The sequence below is a fragment of the Phyllostomus discolor genome, chromosome 12 (assembly GCF_004126475.2).
Source record: "Phyllostomus discolor isolate MPI-MPIP mPhyDis1 chromosome 12, mPhyDis1.pri.v3, whole genome shotgun sequence".
Classification (NCBI taxonomy): Eukaryota; Metazoa; Chordata; class Mammalia; order Chiroptera; family Phyllostomidae; genus Phyllostomus; species Phyllostomus discolor.
In genome coordinates, this window is record NC_040914.2 from 77,415,366 (window position 1) to 77,439,688 (window position 24,323).

Genomic DNA, 24,323 nt, shown 5'->3' on the forward strand with positions numbered 1-24,323 from the left:
TTTTCAGAAAGCATCAAGCACACCCACTTTACCAACCTGTCCCGAATAAAATGTTCAGAAGGCAGTAATGTGACACCCCTGAAAGAGTTTCAGAGAATGTCCAGGCAACTTTAATGCGGGACTCCTCCCATTACTGAGCCAGACACCCTAGCCCCAGCATTTCCCAGGAAATCCCAGAACACATGCTATAGTCATCCTGTTTTTATTTTCTCATATGTTGACACCTTAAAACATTTGCTAAACAGGAGAGAGTGCCTCTCCCAGGACTAGCCCTTTCTCAGAGACAGCAGAGGGTTCCTGAAGTGGGCATGCCTTTCACACACAAAACTATCAATCAGCAGCTAGCTTACACACAAGTGAATTGTTTCTCCAGCCACCAGGAAATACAGATCACCCTATAACCCAGTTTGCAGAATTATTCAAATTAGCCAATCCTAAACTGCTCACCCTGCCGTGTCTTGCCTTCCTGAAAAAACCCCAACAAAAATCTGGCCAAGAATTCCCTCTTGCTCCTGACCATCGTGGTGCTTTCCCTGGTGGCTCTGTGTGGCACACAGTACCACTCTCTGGGACCTATGTGAAGAACCAACATCCTATCACAGCTCCACCTGTGGCCACGCTGACCTGACCAGACACGCCTGACACAGGCGTTCCTACAATACAGGTTGCTTCTCTTCACTTCCCAGTTCTCCTATGCTTGTTCCACACTTCACCGGAGTTTTAGCTGCATATAGCAGGAGGAACAGAGAAAAAGTGTATCTTCCTAAACGCCACTGCCTTCCTTTTCATGTGTTATTTTCACTGAGTTAGAAAACACTTTATAGAAACCAAATCACATGCACTGTTTCACCTCCTCTTCCCACAGTCGCATGCCGTTGTGCTTCCCATTTTGGATGAGTAATTTTTATAATTAACTCACCTAGAATTAACAGCCTCTTTAAGTATGAAGTGTAGCTTTTGAAACACATGTTCAAAAGCCTTCTGTAAGTGGCAGTTCCCCACTCTTGCTGCTCCTGAAGTGCTGAAGATCAACTGCTCTTCACTATATCTTCTAGAGATCCTGTCTTATTTTTTTATATTAAGTGATAAAATTTTACAAAGTATCCTCTTGCTGCTTAACTGACCTAAGAACACATCTAAGTTTATTTTGGTGAGAGGAACATAGCTGACCATTTTACTCACTTTCTTCCCCGGCGCATAATTCAGGTGAACAGGGCATTTCTATCCACATGCTCTACTTGAAACTGAATTCTAAATTTTCACCCTGATTGGTGTGGCTCAGTGGGTTGGGCATAGTCCCACAAATGGAAAGGTTTCTGGATTAACTCCCAGTCAGGGCACCAGCAGGCCAGGTCCCTGGCTGGGAGCATGTAGGAGGCAGCCTGATTGATGTTTCTCTCCCTCTCTTTCTCCCTCCCTTCCCTGCTCTCTAAAAATAAACAAATAAAGCTTTAAATTCTCCTCCAATTTCCTACTACAGAACTCGAACATCTCAGCCTAGAGGAATGGCATTGCAGAGCTTGACTCAGGAACAGCTATTAAAACTTATTACTACCTGGAAACCCATCAGCAACATTTCAGTACAAATTTAAAGATTATCCATAAGTTAAATTTTAAAAAAATATCCTGCCTGCCTGCTCTCATGATGGAAAAACGGAGCAACGTAACCATGGGATATTCAACCCTCCAGCTCCTGGGTGTGAACGCACAAGTCTGTGGGGTATGTGTGGCAAACACCTGGAACAGCTTAGGTGTGGTTGCAATGCAGACCCCCCCCCGCCCCCGCCCCGTTCCTGGACTTGGATCTCACTGCTCACTTCACAGCATCTTGACCAGGAGAGTGCATGGAGAATCACTTCATTCTTCAAACAACTGATCTCACTCAGTATCCCTCAGTTGACTCTGCTGGTGCTCTCTATATTGAAAGTGGGGTTTTGAGGCCCTTTAATTGACCTCTGAAGAAAACCTGCCTCCTTCTCCCACTCCCACCTTCCTGTCCTCGGAAAGGCACAACAGCTACCAGAAGGCATAAAGAGAATACAATGTTTCCAGAATAACAGCCCCTAACCTCCAAAGTTTAATTATCTTTAAAAGCAACCACAAAAGCTGCAAGACCAGGGGGAAGGGTGATTACTGAGTTCTGAGCTTACTCATTCAGGATTTTTTTCCATTTTCAAAGCACCCTCAGAAATCAGAGGGTGAAATGTTTTACAAGCAGGCATTATAGCTACTTTGAGTTCTGATATGACACCGAGATACACTGGGAAAGAGCTCTGCTCACCATGGCCCAAGACCTGTAACGGCGATGAAATCTCAAAGTAGAGGTTAAGCCTACAAAGTGGTGGCCCTTAAAGGTGTACCAATCATTCCTGGGTACTGTGTAACCATGAAGTGGACCACCAATGTAGGCTGTCATGGCTGTCGTTGGTGTTAAAATTAAAGCACTGAAACCTCTGGATGCAAGTCTTTAGGTCCAATTCCTCTGATCTAGACTTTGACACATGATCCTCTGCTACAGGCAGCTGTCCCTTGCTACCAGAAGACACTCACTAGTACTTTCATTTTGTGAACAACCAACCAGCTAAATCTGTATGATCTATCATAGAGTGAGGGCAGGTCCAAACCTCGCCACGACAGCCTGAGAAACAACATTATGTGCTGGCAGCTGGCCAAACATGCTATAGCCTGTGCTGGCCCACTGGCCTCACTCACATCTCAAAAAGCCACTATCTTTAAAGGCTCCACCACCTCTCCCACAAGTATTGCAGACACTGTAAGTGCAGCAGGAATGACATCCCGAACACTGTTTTCTTTTCTATGACAAGTATTTCTCAGGCCTACCTTCATGATGACAGCCAAGACCATCTAGGCACCTCAGGATCCTCGTGTTTGGGTGTGATGCTTGTTACAAATGCTTCAATATTTAGTACTAATTAGGAAAACCAGGACCTGGTGTGTGTCCCAGCACATTAGACTCATCTCTTTAGGAGCCGTCATTGAAACAAAGAGTTCAAGAAAGCTGTTAGTGACAAAGAGACAGAGGTCAGATTTGCTAGACACACGAGGTGATCCATCCCATTCTTCACATGACCCATTTGGTGAGTTCCCTGGCCAACCCTAATTTTGTTACCTCATCATGGCAAATTATTGGGTTGGCCAAAAAGTCTGTTATGTTTTTTCCATAAAATAAAAGACACCTTTTTCATTTTCACCAATAACTTCATTGATTTGACTCAATAAAGACTCAGACGATATTCTGAGTATGTCGTCTATCTCCCACTATTAGCATCTAGTGGGTAGAGGCCAGTGGTGCTGCTAAACATCTTGTAATGCATAAGACAGCCCCACAGCAAAGAATTATTTGGCCAAAACGTCACAGTACCAAGAAATTTCACAAACCACTTTTGACACATTCAATCAGAGTGCCTTCTCCATACATTGCACAAATCTTTTTTTTTTGCATTTCAGTTGTGTTTTTATCTTCCTTGAAATAATAAAGCATAAGATGCCAAAAATGTTGTGTATCTTCTTCCATGTTCATTAGTAAAATGGCTGCACAAAAATTCACCAATTTTGATGTTTTTTTTTTAATTTATGCTGATGTGACAGCTGTCACAATACAATTTAACAAAATTGCTTTGATTGAAGTTAGAAAACTAAGCACTACTAGAGCCATTGTATGGAAAAAACATAACAGACATTGTGGCCAACGCAATAGATGAAAATAAAAGCTCAAATGCTTGGTCATCCTGGCGATCCCAGAGGCTCCACACCGGCTTGTGCCCTTCTACCTGGTCAGCCTCTCCCTTGGCTGCAGATATGGCCATGCTAGCCAAGGGAATGATGCAGACAAAGGGGGACCACCAGCAACTTTCGTCAGCACTGTGAGGCCTCCATGTCAGGAGCCAGGCTCTAGAGCATTGCTGTGAAGCCTGGGCCTCCCCACTCACTGCTAGGCATTCACTGTTAAATTCAGGAAGAGGTTGGGACCACCTGACAGTTGGTCACCGTGGAGACAGTTTTCATGGCCAGCAATCCTCCCTTCTACACAGTTCAGAGGCTGTCTGAACCCAGGCCCTGGGAGTTTTTGATCAACACACTCCACAGCTGACCACAACCCAACAGGTGACCAATAAGCCTCACCCTGGAAGATCATCTTCTTCCTGGAGGTGACCTGGCTGTCCCTGCACAGAAACACTGTAAGTGCAGCTTGAATCTCCTTGTTTCCAGTATCAGAAGATGTCTATTGTAAATTCAGAGACAGTATAATCCACATCAAAACAAAACACTCCACAGCACACTGGGACACACACAGACTTAACACTGAGCGCCTGGGAAATGTCTGCAGCACAGTACAAAGGTGGCCGAGGACAACACAGCTGGCCTGAGCCCTGCTTTGGCCACTGACCAGTTCCTGTGCAGGAATAAGTTGTTGGATGCAGTCCCTGTTTCTACACCTCCAAAATGAATGGCAGCTGTTCCAGCTTCACAAGCTGTCAGTGGCATGGAGACCATTTAGGAAAGCACTCAAGAGAATATGGAGTAAAGCGAGTTTTCTAAAGAGACCTTCACATTCCCTGAGTCACACTCCCTGAAACAAGGTATGGTGCCTCTCCTGTTGGCTTAAGAAATTTGCCAATTACCTGGCAGCCATGTGTCAGAGCCCAAACAAAAATCCATTTAGCTTGGAGAGAACCAACAACTGTCTGCAGCCAGGCCCCTGACCTATGGTCACATAGGGAGGGAAAGGCCATCCAGCCCTGTACCTACACACACTGCTAGGTGGTCTGCAGCTCACAGAAGCTCCACATGGTATCCACCTGGAAAAATCTCCTTGTTTGCCACGGGATCAGGCATCTTGGAGCTTGGAGAGACAATCATTCAAAGGGCTGACAGGACAAATGTGACAGGAAGCCTCTGGACAAGGATGATAAGGTGTGTTCCTTCCTAAAGGTACTTTGAACCACCTTCAAGCGTGAGAACTGCTAGCAGACCCAACTCCCATCCATACCACAATAAACACACTCAAAGCCTTTGTCGAAGGTGGCCATCCCAAATATCACACTTTCTCTCCCCTTATTTACACACAACACCACAATGCTCTATGTGGGCAGGAGACACAGCACATGTAAAAGAGACTCCTCCAAGACAAAATCTGATGCAGGAAGGTGACAGGCACTACCTCTAATGCCTGCAGCTTAGCAAAAATCCAAGGAATTTTAGCCTGATCCTGCCTTAAGTATCAAGCTAACAGCAAGAAACTATAGGGAATCAGAATGCATTTTTACTGGCCTCATGTAAAATAGATCGGAGCTGGAACCTGAGTGGGAAAACCCTGTGAAAGTTCCCAAAGACACTAGGGGCCTTGTGGGCCCAGCCAGCTGGAGCAGCTGTGCCAGGGAGAAGAGCACAGTGGAACAGGATACGGGGTCAACAGTCCTGGTCGCCTTTTCAGGCTACACATAGTGGTCAAGGAAGACCCACCAGGTTCCAGGGTACCCTTGTCCAGCTGAGCTGCAGCCACAGGAAGAAGACAGGTAGCCTGAGAGGGAGACCAGCGTGAACAAGCACACACACCAGGAGGAGTGCGGAGAATGCAGGGAACCCCTATTAACATGGCAGGAGATACAGACAGGGAACAAAGCAAAGGGCTACAAAAGAGAAGCAAAGGAGCTCTGGCTGGGTGGCTCAGGTGGCTGCAGCATCATTCTGTACACCAAAAGGCTGCAGGTTCAATTCTTGGTCATGACACATACCAAGGTTGAGGGTTCAATCCCCAGTTGTGGTGCATACAGAAGGCAACCAATCAATATTTCTTTTTCTTTCTCTCCCCTCCCCCTCAGATGAGGGTTTAAAAAATAATAAAATAAGAGAAACAAAAGATTAGAAGCAATCTTGATATTAGAGAATTCAAGGAGAATAGAAGTTCAGAAATTTAAAAATAAGGTAAAATGTAAGTTCTAGAGAATCCCAAAACCTGCCATCTTAGAAAGTCAAAGACATAACCAAAGAAATAAGTGAACAGCCAAGGCATGCCTCTTTAAACAGAAAGACTCTGAAGACACACAGCAGGAATGAACTGAGCCATAACCCTATGTGGCCTCCAGAAATCAGCAGCACCAATGTCCTCTACAAGGGAGTGAGATTTGGACTGCATCCAAAATTCAGCATCCAGAATTCTGGCCAACTTATGAATGCCAGATGACAATGGAACCTCAGACCTGAGAAAATTATTTCCACACCGAAATACTAAATTCAACCATACTGTCAATGAGTGTAAGAGCAAATTAAAGATATTTTCAAAGCATATGCATAAAAGTAAAGTTAATTTCCTCTGTAGCCCTCCTGAGGGGATCAGCAGACTATAGCCTCAGGCCAAAGCCAGTTGTCTCCATTCCATCTAAGAATGGTTCTTGTATTCTAAATCCTTTGGGCTGTGGAGGATGGTGGAGAGGTGGTGTCCACAAGAAACTCAAGACTAATATTTTGTGACACATGCAAATTACACGGAATTAGAATTTCTGTGTCCATAAACAAAGTTTTACTGGACCTTGGCCAAGCCCAGATTGCAGCCCTGGCTTTCAGCTGCCTTCACTCTGTCAGGGTAGGCAGACTAGGCAGACCAGACAGCCCACAGCACGGAGACATTTCCTACCTAGCACCCGCCTCTGGTGTGGCAGTTCTCAGTGTTGTTCGTGGGCTCTTTTGGAGGCTCTGTGAGGCCGAAACTTTTCATAATAATGCCAAGAGCCAGCTGCCTGCCTGTGCCAAGGTGTACACTGCGATGCTCCCAAAGAAGGCAAATTCCTCACGGTCCCTGTGCTCCTCACTGTCACACAACCACCATAAAATAAGCCGGTCTCACCTATGACTCTCCTCGATAGAGCAGCAAAAATCATAAATTTTATTAAACTGCAAACCTTGAGTCCTTGTCCTTCCAGTATTGTGACAAAATGTGAAGTGTGTGTGAAGCACTTCTGCTACATATCAAAGCATAACACTTACCTGAAGAAAAGCTTCCACAAATATGTGAGCGACTAGCTGAACTGGCTGTGTTTTCATGGAACACAAATTTTACTTGACTCTTTCAGACAAACTATTCTTATTAAGAACTGGGTATCTGGCAGTTACTTTATCAAAAATGAATAAACCGAGCCTACTATTTCAAGGAAAATTAATAGTAGTTGATTGTGGCCAGTAACAAAACTTGAACTTTCAGGTAAAATCTGAATTTTGCAAAACTTGTATCCACCTCCATTAGCTTGATAGCATCTCAATGCTTGAAGACATTTTAATGAGATCAGTGATGATATAAGTGATGAAACATGTCAACGTTTGAAAGATATGCATAATTCAGTTAACCAATAGTTTCCAAATGGTCAATATGGACATTACAAAACCGCACAAAAGACAGACCCACCCATGAACAGAACACACCAATGGGACTGCAGTGCCACACTGAATCAACAGGCTCTCCCAAGCCTGTGTTACAATTCCTGTCAAGTGGAATCAATCCATAATCACATGAGAAGGATCCCAATGTGTCCCTTTCCCACTACATGTCTGTGACAGGCTTTAAACAGCAGAGTGCATTAGTCAGAGTACAGACACAGTCAGCAGTGTCCAGCTGTCTTTTATTTAAATAATACCGTCTTTTCCATTAAATTTTTGTGATTTCTTTAGTAAAACAGTTACCTTTCAGTAAGTTTATATACCTTTCAGTAAATTTATATTTATATGTAACACTTTCAATGAATTAAACATTAATTTTTTTGTTATACTCCTTAAAACAATGTTTTAATACACCAATTTGAAAGCTATAAACCACATGACAAAAGCTTGATACAGTCCTCAGTAACCCTCAAGCTCAAGAAGTCTGGGAACTTCCACAAGCAGCACAAGGGCAGCAAGAGACTTGGGAAGAACCAAACCAGCAGAGCTGTGACCGTCATAAAATGACTACTGTAGAGAAATCCAAATTGTCACAAGAAAAAAAGTTAAAAAAGCAAACAAAAAACAAAACCCCCCACAACAACAACTCATGAAAATAAACTTAGAATGGAAAGAACCTCGAAATTTAAGTCCAAGTTATTTAAAAGCTGAAGCAATAGTGTTAAAACAGTATGATGCTGCCATGGTGCTGACCAGTAGAGCAGAGCCAGAAACAACCCTGTGCCTGTAAGCAGACACTAACTTAGGACTGCAGAGAGACCACAAAGCACAAAAGACACTTCTGTCCATTATGTTCTGAGACTACTGGACATTCACGTGGAAAAGCTAGATATGATTCCTACGCTTACACCACACCCAGAAACCAATTCTAGACAGATTACAAGTCTAAATGTAAAAGGAATAGCCACTAAACTACTAGACAACAGTATAGAACAGTTCACAATTTCAATGTAAAGAAAGACCTTTTAATTAGAAATGCTAACCATAAGAAAAGTCTGAAAATTTGGGCACTTTGAAAATAACAAATTTTGTGCATTAAAGGTCACCTTCCCACAAAAGACACTAGAATATTTCCTATATGTGCACCTGACAAACAGCTCTTATGCAAAATATATAAAAAGAGTTCCTACAAATCAATATAAAAACGACAAACCATCTAATACACAAAGGGACACGAGTCAGTAGGTAGATGAAGTTATCAGCTTCTTTAACAATTAAGCAAATGCAAACAAAAATCAAAACATGACATCAGGTATCAGGGAGGATCTACAACAAAGGCCGCTAATACATTCTAATAAGTGAACCAATGCACTAAATCTGACACTATCTACTCAGATCAAACATACACATATCCTACAACCTGGGATTTCTGGGGACACATCCAAAAGAAATACAAGCACAAATGTACCAGGACACAAGTACGAGAATATGCACTGCAGCGATGTATGTAAGAGGCCTGAACTGGTAGTATGATACTGTGATGCTGATGTGGAATACTATACAGCAGATACACAGATAACCTGAAGGAGTCTCAAAAATAATGATGAGAAGAAAACACATTATATACTTACATAAATTTCCAAAAACATTAAACTACAAGGTTTAGGAATGAATACTTAGGTGACAAGAATATAACAAAAGTAAGGACATTATTGTCATGGAAGTCTGGAGAGTGGTGGGGGCTGTGGCACTGTAACTGGGAGGCTGACCCAAGGGTGTTTCTAAGTGAAGGGGCACACATGTGTGTTCCCTGTGATAAGTGAATCGCACATTTTCACTTTGTGAACTTTTAGGTGTTATGTTAATTTCACAATAAATAAAGTTTTCAAAGCCAGTTATGTTCAAATCATGGGACCTACTATACTCCAGCAGGAGTTTAGAAAACGGAAGGTTAGTTAGCTGACCTTGTTGCAGGACTGGTCTCTCTCAGATGGCACCAGCCCCAGGAAGGGATGGTGGCACCATTACCCTAATGTGATCCTGTTGAGAACTGTAGCTTTGCAGACATAAGTGGGTAGCAGGTCAAGGCTTCCCAACATTTGGAGTGAACATAACCCATGCACAAGCCACTGTAATTGTGGAACAGAATGAAAAACGAAAACCTTGACAAATTAAAGGTAAACACATAACCCTAAAATGTGGGAGGTAAAGAGGGCCTGAAGAGAACAGTTAAGAGCCCTGGCTGGGTAGCTCAGTTGATTAGAGTCATCCCAATACGCCAAGGTTGTGAGTTCAACCTCGGTCAGAGCACATACAAGAATCAACCAATGAATGCATAAATAAGTGGAACAACAAACTAATGTTTCTCTCTCTCTCCCCCCTGCTTTCTCTCCAAAATAAATAATAAATATAAAATATAGAAGGAACTAAGATACAGATAGACTAAATGTGATGAAAGACAGAGAAGTGTAGACGTACTCCTGAAAGGCACATAACCAAATAACTAAAAACAGTAACGGCCATGAAGCATTGAATGAAGGAGGGGTGAGTCCAAGATATCTTCTAAGGCTGATCCATATAGAAATAAACTGACAGAGGTGACCAGAAGGAGACAAAAACACAAGTGGAGAGAAAGATCAGGAAGAGAACCCAGGTACACTCATGCATGACTGCTGGGAATGCAAAAATGGACAGCATTCAAGGAAGGGGCTGTGGAGTATCCTGAAGTATCATGTACACTTCACCCTGTAACCCAACCATCCCACTGCTAGATCTGCCACCAAGACGTACAAACAAGGACAGGAAAAGGCTGGCACAGGGCAATTTACTGCAACACTACCTAGAGAGGTGCTGGGACACAAAGCCCACCCACCAGCTGGCTGCTCAGGTCATGTGGCATATCTATACTGTGGAGCAGGAAAAGGGGAATGATCTATTACTGTGGTGTGGCTGCCATATTATCATCAAGTAAACAAGGCCAATTAGAGAGGTAGGTACAGCTATGCTTATGATAACAAATACTAAATATGCAAGGTTGGCCCAACATTCAAAAAATCAATCAATGCAATCTACCATATCTACCATAAGGCTAAAGAAAAATTACATAATCATAACAAATGATGCAGAATAAGAGTATTTAACAAAATTCCACACTCATGATAAAAAAAACCTCAGCACAACAGGTGTATAGGGAAATATTCTCACTATAGCCAACATTCTTACCAGTTTAAAAAAAAAAAAAGAAAAAGAAAAAAGAAAAGAAAAGCTGAATGTTTTCTTCCCAGGATTGGGAACAAAGCAATGATGTCCCTTCCAGCACCACTAAATAGCTACAGCACTGGAAGTACTGGCCAGTGTAATAAGGAAAGAAGAGGAAATGAAAGGTATGTAGATTAGGAAGAAAGAAAACAGTAAAACTTTCTACAGTGTTTACATAGTGACCATTAGGGAACTATTTCCAGAACATCCCCCACCACCAATGTATACCAAAATCCATGAATGCTCGTTTGCTATATAAAATGGCATACAGTTTTTGCATACAACCTACCCACATCCTCCTGTATATCTCTAAATCACTTACATTACCCTAATACAAAGTAAATATTATATAAATAGTAGTTATACTGTATTGCTTAGGGAATGAAAAGGAAAAGAAAGTCTGTACATTCTCAGTACAGATGCAGCAACTATGATAGTGACCATTGAGCTATGAAGTGACATAGTGCACTTCAGAAACAATATAGCTTGTTTCAAATATATTTTAATTCATGGTTAACTGAATCTGCAGATGTGGAATCTGGAGATACAGAGAGCTGATGACAGTATTTAATAATGACATGATGGTAAAATTATAAGGAATCTTCCCAAAAACTTCTAGAAATAATGGGTTCAGCAAGGTTGCAGAATACCAGTTCAATACACAAAAATCTACTGTATTACTCTAAATAAAAATGAAATGCTTAGGTATAAATCTAAGAAAATATGTAAAAATTTTAGAAAAATAAAACACAGGAGAAAATCTTCAAGAACTAACGCTAGGTAAAGAGTTCTTAGACATGATCCTGGCTGGTGTAGCTCAGAGGACTGAGTGTGGGTCTGCAAACCAAAGGGTTACCAGTTCGATTCCTATGAGGGGGTGTGCAAGAGGCAACCACACATTGGTGTTTCTCTCCCGCTCTTCTTCCCTCCCTCCCGAAAAAAATAGTATTTTAATGAAATTTAAAACTTTTGATCTGTGAAATACCTAGTTTACAGGTTAAAAAGACCAGCTGCAACTGGGCAGAAAATATCTGCAAATCACAAGTAAGACAAAGACTTATATGTAGACTAAAACAATCAGAACAACAGTAAACAAACAATCCAACTATAAATGGACAAAGACATGAACAGACATGTCACCAAAGATAGATACGGGAACTGTGTTATACAAATGGAGATCACCCGCTAAGGTATTGCCAAAACAAGGGTCAATCCCAGAATCATTTTAGCATGTTGAACAGCCACTGTTTCAAAAAGTAAAATAACACATGACAAAAAATATCAGGGAGCACCACATACACCATCTCATGAAGAAAGTTATTTGATGAATATGTCTCATGTATGTGTGTACTGTGTTGAGGATAGAGGTAGTTTGTTCTCACAATGAGAAGCTGCCAGGACACTTCAGAAACACTGTCCTAACTGGTTAGGAATCCTGTGTTTGGGGTCATACATCTAAGTTGCTCTATCTATAAATGTACATGAGCCTTTCTCATACTAAAAGCTCAATCAATGATGGATCCTTCACTACCCATCTATCTCTCAAGTTGGGAAGGGTAGAGCTGAGAGTACAGACCCCTGAATATTATGTTTTAATGTCTGTCTTGAAAAAACATGTTATCTGGTGCTCTCAGTGAGCACACCTTAGCTTCCACAGAATGTGCTCTTGTCCTCCTTTGAGGACACATTCTCCTCTCAGAACTTTGCTCCTCCAAACAGTGAGGTCCTGCTACTTCCAACTGCAGGCTGGCAAAGAGCCACAGCTGATGGAAAGTGACAAGATGAGCCATGCAGCTGGGCACTCGGCAAACTATGGGATCCCTGGGAGAAATGGCCAGGATAAGCAGTCCAAGACTTGACTTGGGAGCAAAGATTGGTGGGCACTAGGCTCTGCCCATGCTCCACTGAAGCTGCCATCCTAGACACCCTTAACTGACATGCATACACAGACTACCAAAGCCACTGACTTATGCAAAAACTGCAAACAGCCCAAGTGGCCCCCAGCAGGAAAGCAGATGAATCGCAGTAGCACCATGAAAGCACACTGTGTATAAGTTTCCCATGGTGCCAGAAGTGTATACAGGAGGGGGTGGGGGTGGGGGTGCACAATTCCCTGTCTTCATTTGGGTTGCACCAGTGAGATGTATGTAACATGCAACCCATCCTCATGCATAGGGAAGGGGGCTGTCATTTCCTGTACCACCACTGACACATGAGGCCTTTGCACTGAGGGGACTCTGCCACCCTTGAACTTCAGATAAGACTGGATCTCCCCACCAAGACCCTGCACCCAATACTCGACATATTGGCCCCCTCACTACACTACCTGCCAAACCACCCCTCTGAAAGCTCTGTGCCACCTCAGTACCCTGAGACAGGACACCAGGTAACGCTACCTTGGTGTACAGCTCTGTGAAGCCCCTCACACATACAGACTGAGGGGTGAGATGACCCTCCACATAAATCTTAGCTGTGGGCCTGCAGAGCAGGAGCAAGTCTCCACTGATAGTGAGTCCTTGGAGCTGCTATTCTTGTATTTGTTTTGTCATTTCACCCAAAAAGCACTCTTGAGTTTTCTCTAAGCCCATGGTCCTAGAGGGTAACAAGCAGACATGCAGCAGCTTGGTGGCAGGACACTACCATGGGACATGCTTCAATCTGCCTGATGACTCTCAGGTAGATCTTTTATTCGAGCCTCTAAATTAAGAACTGATGGTCAACACCACAGGAAACTCTATTTAGACACTTTTCCTGCCAGGTGGTTTGAAAAAGCTGTAACTATTACTTTACTGATAGGTTTTCAGCCCCGTGACCACACAGACAGGAGATCTGGAGACTCAGAACCACTGTCCTCAGGGGTGGTAAAGGCCCAGGGCCAAGGCCAAAGCAAGATTTTATTTTATTCACTACCTTCACCAGAGCCTGAAGTGTCCTGGCTGGGACAGGTACTCAAGAAATATTTGCTGAGTCCTGGCCGGAGGCTCTGTTGGTTATAGCATCAGCCAATACACCAAGGTTGCAGGTATGATCCTCAGTCAGAGCACATTCAAGAATCAAACAATGAATGCATAATTAAGTGTTACAACAAATTGAGTCTCTGTCTCTCTCTCTAAAATCAATAAATCTTTTTTTTTTAAAAGAAACATTTGCCGAATAAACACACACAAGAGCATCCAGCAAACACACCCTTAAAGATTGGATCTCCGGGCCCCTGAATGGAAAATTCCTTGCACATTCCTACAAGGTTCAGATAATAACCACCAACTGCAAGAATGATGGGAACCAAGAATTTCCATAAGACACAAAGTACCTTATTTACAAGAGATGCCTTCCAAGGAAGGAGGAAGTGAAGCCATCTGCTCAAGCAGGTTCTCCTAGGGGGCATGACTGACATGTTCTTGAGATTCATCCCACCCTACACAACTATTGGCACTCTTGTGCCACTCCCAGGATGGTATGACTCTATGGCTGGACAAACCAAAGGAGAGATGATAAAAGGATTTCACGCAAGTATAACATTTTAGATATAAAGAAATGCCTTCCCATTAGAAACAACTGCAAATTCAAATGTCAAAACAAAAGACACAGGGTGAAGACTGTTAAGCACAGCACTTCCATTAAATGTTACAAGGAAGAGACATAACTAGTAGCTCAGATTCCTTATCACATGTGATCAGACACAGCAAGTGCCACAGGCACTGGGCAGCTGTGAGACACGTGTACAGTGCTCATTATTTTTAATTCTGTCAAACAATATATGCTCCAACAACAAAGATAATGTGTATGTCACCTCACCCTTTTGCCTTGGCCCAGTAAGCTCTGAACACATGGGCATTTCAGGAAACCAGGATTCTGAGTGTCCTCCTCTGCAGCCCCAAGACCCATGGCAGCATTCCTGCCTCACCACCTCATTCATGTTGTCATCCTCCATTTATAAGCCCACATTCCTGCACCAACCTCTTGGCAGAAATGAGCACACAGTTAGGGTACGTATGTACATGATAACTGCAAAGTGATCTACAGTATGAATGCCCCATGCATGTCCTCATTGAGAGCACATGGGGCACTGAAGCCGCACCCCCACCCTTGCCAAAACTGCTTTGAAAAACTTAACATCAACCTACTGGGCCCATATAATCTTACTGGTGTGAGTGGCCACCTGTTCATATGCATGTCTTCCTGTTTGACCACCTGTACCCCCATTAGTCATCTGTTCTGCATGATGGCTATGCTCCCCTGGGTGCAGGCATAGTGGTTCCAATTGGCATGCATGTCTTCATTTTAGTAGTTATATAAAAGTGTATTAGAAAGAAATTATAGCACAGCTTTTGAACAATACTAGGAGAGTGAGGGTGTCCCAGTATGTAACACCAGCCAAAGTAGACCTTGAATTAGTGGAGCCAAAGTAATGACATCCTCCTTCCTTTGTTCTCAGACCACCAACTAAGTTTGGACCTGCGCTCAACCCTGTGTCTAGTCCCAGCCTGCAAGGCACACCTGCCGAGCATGAGGTTCCTGCTATCCCAAGCTCACTGTTGCATGTAGAACACACTAAATAAGGCTACCAGTGACCTCCTAGTACATCAGTGTTGCCACATCCCTCCACCATGTCCATCACCGGATGCTGAGACATGTTCAGCTGCCAGGACATGCACTGCGGAGGATGCCCCCAGATGCCTCCTCTGCTGGGCTGGGGTGGGCACATATGCAGCCCTATAACAGTATACCACTCCATGAAGCCCTGAACATCCTTCTGTCCATGCCAGGTACCACCGAGGTACTCACCTTGTCTATGTGCTGCTCTGACTGGCTGTACCCTGCATGACATTCCCTCAGTGCTGCATGGCAAAATCCCCCAGGATGAAATGGAAAAAAACAAAAACAAACAAAAAAACACACAACCCCCCCCCCCCCAAAACCAGGACAGCCATCTGTTTACTACAAAGGGCACTGACAAATGCTAGCTTGCAGTCAGTTTGAGAAAGGCCAGTCTGTACTGGAAATGCTGTATTCACAATTCTGTTTTAGGTTTCTAAAACAGAAGACCTTTGACAAAAAAGGATTCAAAAAACAACAACAAACTACCATCTCTGCTTTCCTTATGGTTAGATAATCAACAGGGTACAAAAACAGATTCCCTCTTTTTAATAGATTTTATTTGTTTTTAGAGAGAGGGGACAAGAGGGAGAGAGAGAGAGGGAGAGAAACATCAATGTACAAAAGAAACATTGGATTGTCTATCTCATGTCCCCAATTGGGGACCTGGCTGAACAACCCAGGCGTGTGCCCTGACCAGGAAACAAACCGGCAACCTTTTGGTCCACAGGCCAGTGCTCAACCCACTGAGCCACACCAGCCAGGGCAGTTTCCCTCTTTTAACTACAAGATTTGCCAAGTAGATTCTTGGAGCAAAACAAGCCTAACCAGTAACAACTAAGTCATACAGAAATAAACCATAATGAAGCCATCTCCTCTTTTCCTTTCAAAGTCACTATCAACTGGCCTATGCCCAAGAGTCTCATCAGACTCAATAACACAAAAACCTGGAAGAGATCCAGTGTCTACTACTGGTTCTCAATGCTTAACCTTTGAACTCAACCAGAAGGATATTCTGGGTAACTGCTCATAGACATTATTATGCACAATTCAACATTCTCCCCACCATCCCCCATATTCTTTTAACTGTATGTTAAACGCCAGAACTAAATAACTTTAGACAAAATATCCCAGTCTAAAGACTTGTTCATGATGATGGCCAACAAGAGTATTTCCTTCATTGTTCCTATGGTTAGAAGAGGTAAAATTGAGCCTGCTTTTGTGAAAACAGGAGGTGCAGGTTCAGAAGTGGGGGTGACTGACCATGTTGTGACACTTCCAGGATTGTCCTGCACCACCTCACCAGAATGGAGCCTGGCATGAGCTTGGCTGAACATTTAGGGCAAACAGGCTGACAATCTAAAAAGCCATACAGAGTGCTCCCAGAGGAAGCCACAGCCTGCTCTCTCCCAGCTGCCAACAGCATGGCAAGTGGGAGTGGCTATGTTCAGCAGGTGTGTGTAAAGTCCTGCACTGAAACAGACATTTCCTGTTTCCTTAGGAATACCTCAGACAGATCTCCTGCATCCCAGCCTTTCCTAGGCTGTTGGCACCATCAGCTCAGGACACAGAAGGCATTGACAACAGCCTAATGTAACAAAAATCTCAATGCCAGGCTGCTCACCTTTGCAAAACCAAGTAAGAGATTTCTCCTCTTACAGCAAAGCGCCTAGAGAAAGTAAGTTATTTTTTTTATTAAGAGGGCACTAACTGAGAGAATATATTTAAAATACATTTGCCCAAATACTCTACTTCCTTTGGAAGGAAGCAAAGTAGCTTTATTTATAACAGCCATAATACAGTGCAAACACTCCAAATGTCCATCAACATATCAATGGATAAGCAAACTATGCAGTGATCATACCATGGGAGACAACTCAGCAATAAGAATGAACTATTGTACACACATTCCCCAGGGAGAAATGCTGAAGGAAAGTCCATACATAGATGGGTGCACACACTTTGCACATAGCGCAATTCTGCTTAAGTGAAAGTCCAGACAGGCAATACTACACTACAGTGACAAACACTCAACAGGGAAGGAGAGCTGCCTATAAAGGAGCTCATGGAAATGGCATGTATCTTGAAGGAAGTGAGAGTTACAGATGGGTGTATACACTTACATTCAAAGTGTACACTTAAAACCTGTGCATTTTATTCATGTCTAAATTACATATAAATTTAAAAAGAGAAAAAGATTAAAAAATACACATATATCTTGATAAAGCATCAGTAGGGTTGAATGGTAGCTCCATCCCAAAAGAAATACGAGATCTATTAAGAAAAAGTCCAGCCATTATCAATATAACGAGAATAGTTTGTGCTATATCAATGTAACCTGGCAGCCAAGGAAAGTGAACTGGAATGTACATGCATGAACAATGATGACTTCACTGTACTAGTCAGTGGGAGTGGGGGTGGTAGATGCCGTTGAGTAAGCATGTGTACTGTGTAGCCGCTGCATTCAACATGACTGACCGACAAGAGCAATGAATCTGCATCAAATTTTGTGTTAAGTTTGGACACTCCTCCACAGAAACTATTCAGAAGATTCAGAAGGGTGCAGCTATGGGCAACTCGTGATTGGCAGCTTCATCAAGACAATATGCCTGCTCATGCATCACATTTCGTGCAGAGTTTTTTTGGCAAAACATCAAATCACGCAGGTGACTCAGCTCCTCTACAGCCCAGATTTGGCATCCTGCAACTTCCAGCTTACCCCAAAACTAAAATCACCTTTGAAAGGGGAGAGGTTTCTGACTGACCATGAGATTCAGGAAAATACGATGGGGCAGCTGATGGGAGACTAGGAGAACGGTGTGAGGTCCCAAGGTGCCTACTTCAAAGCAGACTAAGGCATCATTGTCCTATGTGCAATGCTTCTTGTATCTTCTTCAATGAATGTCTCTATTTTTCTTATTACATGGTTGGATACCTTCTGGATAGACCACATATGTCTAAGAATTTCCTTTAAGGTATAACTAGAAGCAGAACTGAAAGAAACTAACTGTAAATGCTTTTAACAATCTAATGAAGTTTTGCACTCTGTAGTCATTCACAGACATGCCCTCTTTTACTTCTGATTAGTGCATATGTCCTATATTTTAAAATTATCGAGAGAGTGGTTGGAAAAGGGAAAAAGGTATTCTGCATCTAAGAGACTCTTTTTGTGGAACAAGAGTACATTCTACAAGAAAAGAGTTCATAAGCAAGAGCTTTCATTTAAACAGAGACTATAAACTCAAGTGGTAATATGTGGCTCTCCTGGGCAAACATCTGAGGACAAAGTTTAAGGACACCTAAGCTGAGATGAGAGGACAGTGATCCAGTAAGCTCTGAGACTCCATAATTCACACAGGATAGCATTTACCCAATTTTTAGGGAGTCCATGGCCCCAAAAAGGCGCAGACAGTTGTTTTATCTTTTTCTGAAAGTATACAGCAATGTGGTAAGTGAATACTATATAGCACTCAAATGAAGAACTAGAACATTTTCAAAATCCAAACTTCCAAACAGACTAAAAATTGACTAACAAACCCAGAGGAATAATATAAATGACTTCAGGCTTCCTTAACCCAGAAAAATATCATAAATCATAATCCAAGTCACATGACTAATATTGTTTACATGCAATATTATAAAGTTTTTAAACATTGAGATTTCTACTGAGGAACACCTAAAGCCTAAGTCCACAGTTGTTTCTTTCCTTTTTCTTTTTAAAGACTTTATTTATTTATTTTTAGAGAAAGGGGAAGGGAGGGAGAAGGAGAGTAAGAGAAACGTTGATGTGAGAGAGAAACATGGAGATCGGTTGCCTCTCGTGGGTGCCCTAATCTGGGACCAAACTTGCAGCTTAACCATGTGCCCCAACTGGTAATCAAACCAGTGACCTCTCCTTTGCAAAACGATGCCCAACCAACTGAGCCACCAGTCAAGGCCATAGCTGTGTTTCTAAAGAGAATGAGACAAGTAAGAACAACTAAAAACAATGGAGTTCTGCCGCAACCATGACAAGAAGAAAAGACAAAATAACAATGTTGTCATTCTGTTTCTCTCCATATTAAAGGCTCACCAGGTTTTTCTTAAGTTATTAGGTAAAGTAATCAGGCAATCAAGCTAAAAGGGAGCAGACAATGTAAACTGAAACAGGGCAACCTGCAGATCATTCCAGCGTACACCCACAATATCCTCTTATGAAGAGACCCCACCAAGCTGTCCCCACCTTCCAGAACAACATGTGGGTGGTGAGACTGAGGCTCATCACCTTAGCAACAGCTCCTAACATATGTACAGTGACACCAACTGATTTCTAAAACCTGTAAATAGTGGATAAGTGCACAAAAAAAACAATTAAAGCAAGAACGCCCCACCCCCACCCCACCTACACCCTAAATCCCACTGATAACGGCTGAGAGCAAATCCATGTATGCAAATGTGCTTTTAATCCTCTGGATATACCATCCTGCATAATTATGCACCTACAGAGAGCAAAATAAGGCCCTTGGATTAATTATCTTGTCCAAACTCTTTTATGGACATGAAGTGGCCACAAGACAGTGGAGTGTGTGGTACATGACAATGAGCCTAAAGCACCTGCAGTCCTCCACCAGGATCTCTGGGCCAGCGCTGAACCACTCAGAGTTGGCTGGGTCCATCCCCTTCTCTCCACATGGTTACCTGATCCCCTCTCAGGCCCACCTATTCCAAGGTTCCTGTGACTTAGCACCTAGTGTCAAAGCTCTGGGCACTACTGACAGATCACCTCCACAAAACAGTAATTCTCAACAGAAGAGAAAATGGTGTGGAGGGCCTGTGGCCTGGGGAAAGCAGCCCCTCAGAGAAGGTCCTGGCCAGATCCTAGTAAAGCAAAACACAGTCCAAGAGGGTATTGGTGTGAGAACATATTTCCATTTTGGTTGAAAGGCACAGTCCATTTCACCTTGGAGGAAGAAAATGTGGAATTCCCTGGAGATTCTGATATCTGGAACAAAATCATTTGGTCTAGGATAAACCAGTAGTAAAGTGGTGTGGTGTGGTGTGGTGTGGTGTGGTGTGGTGTAGTGTAGTATAGTATAAATGTAGCATAAATAGGTATATTCTGGACCTAGGTATATTGCAAAGTGATAGCCCAACATGAACTAAATAGAAAGGGGTGAGGAAATGACTGAACAGAAGAGAAACTGACATTTTTATAGTACCTCCCAGCCACCGTCCCATTAAGGATCATAAATATCCATCCCCATCTTCAATCTTCTTCCATGTGATGTGAAGAAAAGTATGCCTTTTCCTTCTTTCCTATCTACAATATTTTTTGAAAGCATTATACAGAAAACTGGGCAAAATAAATCCCCAAGCCTGAGCTGACATTTTAAAGAGAAAAAACAAACCCAATACTTCGTGCTGTAAAAATCTATTTATGGGCCCCTACAGGTATACGTCTCAGTGCAGTCATCATTAAAATTAAATACTACAAAGTTCAAGGAAATACACAATTGCATGTTAAAACTAAGATGTTACAAATATTTTGAAAGGCTGTGGCTGGGTACCTTAGTTGATTAAAGCATCATCCTGATCCCTGGTCAGTGCACATATAAGCATCAACCAATGAGTGCATAAATAAGTGGAACAACAAATTGACATTTCTCTTTCTTTAAAAAAATCAATAAAAATTAATTTAAAAATGCTGAGAAATTGTTTCTACAGAATATAGTAGCCTCCCTACCCTTATCAGAGGTTTTGCTTTCTGCAGTTTCAGTTACCCATGGTCAACCACAGTCCAAAACTATTATAAGGAAAATTCCAGAAACAAACAGCTCGTAAGTTTTAAATTGTGCACTGTTATTAGTAGCATGATGAAATCTCACACTGTGCTGCCAGGGACATGAACCACCCCATTAGCCACTCAGCGACCAGGCTGGTGATTAGATCAACTGCCAAGGTACTGCAGTGCCTCTGTTCAAGTAACCCTTACACTACTTAATAATGGTCACAAAGACCAAGAGTAGTGATGCTGGCAATTTGGATATGTCAAAGAGAAACCATAGTTTGTTTCCTTTAAGTAAAGACAAGAATACATTACAAAATATATTTTGAGAGACCACATCCACTTAACTTTTACTACAGTACATTGTTTCAACCATTCTATTTTATTAGTATTGTTGTTAACCTCTTACTGTGCCTAATTTATAAATTAAACTTTATTATAGGTATGTATGTATATATAGGGGGAAAAAAAAGAATATACAGGGTACAGTACTATCCCCAGTTTCAGTCATCCACTGAAGGACTTGGAACATATCCTCTGTGGACACTGTAATCAAACCTATCTACTCAGAGCATCTTTCTGCAGTGATTTCCTCCCAAATGGCAAAGGAGTGGAAGAAAGAAAAGAGGTGAAAGTAGAAACGTCCTACACCATGTGTCCTGAAAAAGGTATCATTTAAATACTGTATAATTCTGAACTCAGGATGCAAAACCAATAAAAATTATAGACTTTGTTGGCAAATCTAAATGCATCTTTAAAGCAGTATCTAACTTTCTGAACAGATACAAATCAACATTTATAAACTCCAACACTTAAATTTTTTCATCTGTGTAATTCTTCCCAAGTAAAATAAACTTAGATTTGTCATTTTATGTTAATTTTCTTAAAATCAGAGTACAGCCCTGACCAGGGTGGGTCAGTTGGTTAGGCATCCTCCTGCAAAATGGTTCAATCCCCAGTGGGGACGCATGCCTGGGTTGCAGGTTCAGTACCCGGTCAGAGTGTGTGCCAGAGGTGACCGATCAATGTTCCTCTCTCACATTGATATTTATCTCCCTCCTTTCCCCTTTCTCTAAAAAGAAATAAATTTTAAAAATCTTAAAAAAAATATCACCCTGACTGGTGTGGCTCAGTAGATTAAGCACTGACCTGAGAACAGAAAGGCTGCTGGTTCAATTCCCAGTCAGGGCACATGCCTGGGTTACAGGCACATGCCTGGGTTGCATGCCCCCAACCGGGGGCATCGATGTATTTCTCATGCACTGAAGTTTCTCTCCCTCTCTGTCTCCCTTCCTTCCCCTCCCCTCTAAAAACAGTAAATAAACAAAAAATAAAAATTACAAAATCAGAGGACACAGGTATTCCTATCCATGTGGGCAGGGGGTGGGGTACACTGACAGTGCAGAAGAGGGGTACGTACCAGTGTCTCATCTTGGATCGACCATCTTGCTAGAGAATGAATCTGGTTCAGAATTTCATTCCAGTGAGAAAACACAAAGTAGCAAAGAGTGTGACCATGGTCAACTGCTGTCTGATGAGAAGCATTTTAGTATCTCCATGGAGAAAAGTGTGAGGTTTATTCACACTTGAGAAAGATTTACTATTCATGTTTTTCAAGGAAGTACCTTAAACTTTGAGAAAGGAATCAAAGTACAGTGAAGTGCCAAGCCACACTTCTTCCATCCCTCCTTCTCATGCGTTTTCTCTGTCCAATGTACTGTTTTGCTAAGTAGGACTCTTCCTTGCTCCAAAAGACAAGGTTATACTAATAGAGTACAGGGAATCTGAAGGCGCCTTGGAAACTATAGATTCCAAGGGTTGTTCTACAGGGCTGTTTCAGGTCTGGGGAATCTACCAGTCAGGTGTGGCTATGGACACGAACATAGGTATCGAACAACTCCACTATTCAATGGCTGAAATTGTTGAGCTAGCAATTTAATCCGTGCCTTGGTCCTCTAGTCTGTAAATTGAGAATAACCACTGTTCTACTGGGACATCTGGAGCTCAGGCAAGTGCTTGCTACACATTGGCAACTGTAATTAATGACAGTATCCTACCCCCTTCAGTTAGGGACTTTGTTGGTTTAACAATCCATTTCAAATTACATTTGCATGGTACTTTACTTTGATATGTTATTTTATTTAAAGCCTCTAACCAGCCTCAACTGAACAGATGGGATTATTTCCACATTACATATGAAGGCAAGAGTTGAGCTGATCCAAAGACACAGCCTCCAGGAAGAGCCAGGCAGAGCCTCCAACTGGGTACCATCCCTTGGGCCACAGCAGGGTCAGTAAACTCCAAGTTAAACTAACTGACAGATTTTATCCTCTTGGGGATAATTTAAATCATCCAATCTTCCAAAATCACCTTCGAATAAAGGAGTTTTGTCCTTCCCTTGCCTAAAAGCTGCCTCAGAGTCTTGAAGATAAACCCTTATTTCTTCAAGGTCTCTAAGAATGTGTCTGAGGGAATGCTTCTGAGAGAACATTGAAGGGCTAAAGAGGGTCAAGGATGTAAGAATAAACAGAAACATGAGTGAGGGCTCACTGACCTGAAGAGAGCTTGACTGATGAGGCCTTCACAGCGACAGGGAGTGAGTTCACAAGTATCAGGGTTAAATATAAAAGGCAAGGAAAGATGATTTTTGGTAACAACATTGCTCTTGATAAAGGGAAAAAAAAGGAAAAGGACAACAAATATAGAGGTGGGAAACTGAACAACTTGGAAAGTTTTTATCTTCACTGAGTAAACGCCAAACTGCATTTTCGCAGATTTCATTATGAAGCTTATTATGGAAAGTATCAGTAAAAGGAATAGTTGGAAAGAAGTAGAAGTCATAGGAAAAATATATAATCAAACAATATAATTATAGTAACAGTGCACAATGAGCATGAAGAAAAGCAGAGTTGGGAGGTGTTCAGGTGTCTAAAAGGTTGCTAGGATCATTCTCTACAACCCCATGCAAAAACTGTTTCAAATCTCACACAAGTTTCAAACTCTGGGGCATCTATTAGGGAAGTAAGGAAAAGGATGGCTTGCCACACACTGCTCTAACTTTGAAGGTGACCATGAAAAGAAAGCATATTAATTTCCAAATTTGTAGCTAAAAATCTAAAAGCAGCAAAAAAAGGAGAGAAGAAGATGCCAATACAAATAGAAAGTCAAATACAATATGATAGAAATGTTTATGAAGTACAAAAGGAAAAGGACTAAGAAATCCATTAAAAGACAAAGTTTGTCAGACTGGAATGGAGACAGTAATCTACCTATCTCAGAACAAGGAAGGGATATCTAATACATAAAAATCTAG

General features: G+C 42.1%; 1 protein-coding gene across 5 annotated transcripts in view; it reads right to left on the reverse strand.

Moving 5' to 3' along the window:
- ANKRD11 (ankyrin repeat domain 11) overlaps nt 1-24,323 on the reverse strand; it is a 224,883-nt gene that overhangs the window by 47,593 nt on the left and 152,967 nt on the right. The gene's annotated exons all lie outside the window — the stretch shown is intronic.